This window comes from Ornithodoros turicata, unplaced genomic scaffold, assembly GCF_037126465.1.
Source record: "Ornithodoros turicata isolate Travis unplaced genomic scaffold, ASM3712646v1 Chromosome14, whole genome shotgun sequence".
In the NCBI taxonomy this organism is placed as follows: domain Eukaryota; kingdom Metazoa; phylum Arthropoda; class Arachnida; order Ixodida; family Argasidae; genus Ornithodoros; species Ornithodoros turicata.
In genome coordinates, this window is record NW_026999314.1 from 378,865 (window position 1) to 382,893 (window position 4,029).

Consider the following 4,029-nt stretch of genomic DNA (forward strand, 5'->3'; position numbering starts at 1 on the left):
GCTGCTGAATTGATTTTCACAAGGAAGAGAGTAACACTCAGGACAGATCCCTGTGGCACTCCATTCTCTTGAACCAGAACACGAGATAGCGTCGTTCCAAGTCGTACTTGGAATGTCCTGTTTTGTAGGAAGTTCATGACGCACCTGAGTATGCGCCCCCTGATCCCAAAAGAGTACAGATCTTGTAGGATACCATACCGCCAAGCGGTATCGTATGCCTTCTCAAGATCAAAGAAAACAGAGAGGCAGTGTTGTCTTCGGACGAAAGCTTCACGTATCATTGTTTCTACTCGAACCAGGTGGTCCGTTTTGGACCGCCCGGCACGAAAACCACACTGAAGTTCGGAGAGACATTTGTTTTCCTCTAGAAAATGGACGAGCCGACCATTGACCATACGCTCAAATGTTTTGCCGATGCAGCTTGTGAGAGCGATAGGTCGATAGCTAGATGGATTTGAAGGGTCTTTTCCAAGTTTTAACAGTGGAACAATGGTGGCAGTTTTCCATGCGGATGGTAATGTGCTGTCTGCCCAGATTCGGTTGAAGAAACGAAGCAAGCATTCTTTCGATGTTTCGGACAAGTGCTGAAGCATGGAATATGTCACTCGGTCTGGACCAGGTGAGGTAGCCTTTGGTGAAGATAATGACCTCTGCAGCTCTATCATAGTAAACGGCTGATTATATCCATGGTCGTCCCCGCCACTCATTCGAATTGTCTTCTTTTCTGCAGTGTCTTTGATCTTAAGAAAGTCTTTACTATAATGAGATGAGTCAGAAATTCTTTGGAAATGCTCCCCAAGCGCATTCGCCTGCTCTTCTAGGCTTTCACATACCTGACCGTTAACTTCTAAAAGAGGGACGGAATGACTGATGTGTTCTCCTCTGATTTTGCGAAGTCTGTCCCATACCACTTTGGATGGGGTGTTACAAGACAGAGACGATACAAAGGCGTGCCAAGAGGACCGCTTAGCTTGTTTGCGTGTCCACCTGGCCTTTGCTCTTGCCTTTTTAAAAAGTAGGAGATTTTGTGATGTGGGGTACCTCCGAAATGTGCCCCATGCCCGATTTTGCAGTTTGCGAGTTTCCTCGCATTCACTGTTCCACCAGGGTTTAGGTCGCTTTGGGAGACGACCAGAAGCCTGGGGAATGAATTGCGTTGCTGCATCGAGGATGATGTTACTAATAAGATTGCTAGCTTCCTCGATCGTCACCGTACCAATAGGAATCAGAGAGAGGTCACATTTTTCAGAAAACTGATTCCAGTCGGCTATTTCAAATTTCCACCTGGGAGGGCGTGTCGTCAGAGTGTCGACTAGAGTAAGGTATTTTAACACCACAGGGAAGTGGTCACTTCCAAGTGGGTTTTGTTTTACAGTCCATTCTATCTCCTGAATCAAGGATGGACTGCAAAAAGACAGGTCTAAGGCTGAGAGAGTCTGACTTGAAGAATGTATGTATGTAGGTGCCCCTGTGTTTAAAAGACAGATGGATGTTGATAATAAAAATTTCTCTAACATTTTCCCTCGAGTGTCAGTTCTTGTACTGCCCCAAAGTGGATTATGAGCATTAAAGTCACCTAGAACTATAAAAGGACTTGGAAGTTGGCTTCATAAATCTTCTAATTCTTTTTGTGTAATAGTGTCTGATGGCGGCAAGTATACCGAGCAGATGGTGACGATCCTGTCTAAACACACCTGCACAGCTACAGCTTCCAAGTTTGTAACTAGGTGAATTGCTTTTGTTGGGAGAGATCGTCGTGTGATGACCGCTACACCACCAGATGCTCGGGTGGCGTCACTTCGATCTCTTCGAAATATGTTGTGTCTACGCAGTGGATTTTGTGTTTGGTTGTTCAAATATGTTTCCTGAAGACAAAAACATGTAGCATTATACGTCTCGAAGAGATCGTTCACATCATCTAAGTTAGAAAGGAACCCACGACAATTCCATTGGAGGATCGTGTGCTGCATAATAGTTGCAGTACTAAGAAGTAGTAGTAAGTGTGTCAGAAACTTTTGCCGACTTTGAAAAGCTTTCATTACCTATTTTTTGTTGGAGGTGTGACCCGCGGCCTTGTGGGTTTCTTCCGCGCAGCCGCAAGCTCCTTGTCAGATATGTCAGGGAGTGACCCACTCCCCGACAGACTAGCTCTATTCTTTTGGAGGACTTGGGAGCTCGTGCTCGCGAAGGAGCGCTCAGAGCTCGTCTCATCCTCGCAGTCCATGGATGTGGTCTCCGTGGACTGTGAGGACAGAAGTGGCGTCGGTGTTAGGGACGCCACTGGAGTTTCGGGGACTGGAGGTGGACATGTACCTCCCTGGACTTTTTGTGTCCTTGGACCCTTTTGTGGTTGTCTCTATCAGCAGTGATTGCTCGGTCTGTGTGAACTGTGTTACTAGTTTTACTTTCTGTTTTACGGCTGTGGCAAAGGATTTTTCGAAAAAGATGGGAGCTACTTTTTTTCTGGCTTCTGGGTAACTGATGTTCTGTGTAACCTTAACGTGCAGGACTTCTTTTTCATATTTCCACTTTGTACATGACCTCGAGTAGGATGGGTGGTTGGAAGAACAATTGACACAGCAGTCTGGCCCTTTGCATTCTTTGGTCTCATGGTCACTCTTTCCACACCGTGCACAACAAGCAGAGCCGCGGCACCCGTCTGCAGCATGTCCAAACCTGTTGCACCGAAAACAGCGCAACGGGTTCGGAATGTAAGGTCGGACATCTACTGACAGGTAGCCTACTTTTAGTTTTGTTGGAAGTGTGGGCCTGTCAAAGGTCAGTACTATGTTTCGTGTGATGATGTACTCCCCATTTTTACGGATTTTGATTTTGCGTACATCAACGACATCCTGGTCCCTGAGCTCCATCAAGATTTCTTCAGGTGGCACGTCAACCAGCTCAAACACTGAGATGACACCCCTGCAAGTGTTTAGTGTTTTATGCATCGAAGCTGCAATCTTTACTCCCATCATTTCATCGGCATTTAATATGCGGTTGCAGTCTTTCTCATTCGTGCATTTTATGAGCAAGTCACCAGATCTGATACGTTTTATTTCAGTGATATTTTTAGACAGGGACGCCACCGCTTTTTCAATAAAAAATGGTGACATCTTTCCTAGTGGTACGTTTTTCTCTTTTTCAGGGTCTGCACTAGACAGTACTATATACTTGGCAATGAACTGTTTATATGAACTTTGTGAAACTTCGGTCCGTGGTCGCTTTGCGGCCACGATCTCAAGAGGAGAAGAAAATTTACCCATACAGGTTTGTTGAAACGAGTATTCCAAAGAGTCGCCCGTACTTCATACTCATACATACGGGAAGGTCCCGGAGTTTCGACAACCCATCGGCCGGAGCTTGACCAAGACCCCGACCGCCACCGTTCAAGGCTTCTACCCTTCGCCTTTCATCCCCTCGGCACGGTACGGATAACACCTTGGGACTGGGGGCTAGGGTCCGTGGTGGCGCCACTCACCAAACACCAGCCGAAGCCGGTGCCCCCTGCGGGGGGTCTGGTTTGTCCATCCATGCGAAAGCTATGTGAGGAATTTGGGCTTTCGAGATCAGACGTAGCGTGGTTGGCGGCCAGGGCCCTGGTGGGTAGCTTGATCTGCCTGAGTCGGTTTGTGCGCAAGGTATGACTGGGGCAGCCATCGCTTCTGTGTGGTGTTGCTGGATCTTCTCTTGGTGTTGCCAAATTTTCTTATGGGTTTTGCTAGATCTTAACGCTTAGTGTATTATTACACTTCAAGATCTTGCGTCAGCAGTCCGAGCGTTTGTTGTGCTCGTTTCCTCTTAATATTGAACATCCTGTAGCAAATACACCTTCTTAACATCCTTGTGGCAAATACACCTTCTTTTGATCTTCAGTGGTGTTGATAGATCTTCTTCTGGTTTTTGCTAAATCTTTAACGCTTAGTGTATTACTACACTTGAAGATCTTGCGCAAGCAGTCCGAGAGTTTGTTGTCCTAGGCTGCTTCATGAATATTCTTAACATCTGTAGCAAATATCCCTTCTTGAACAT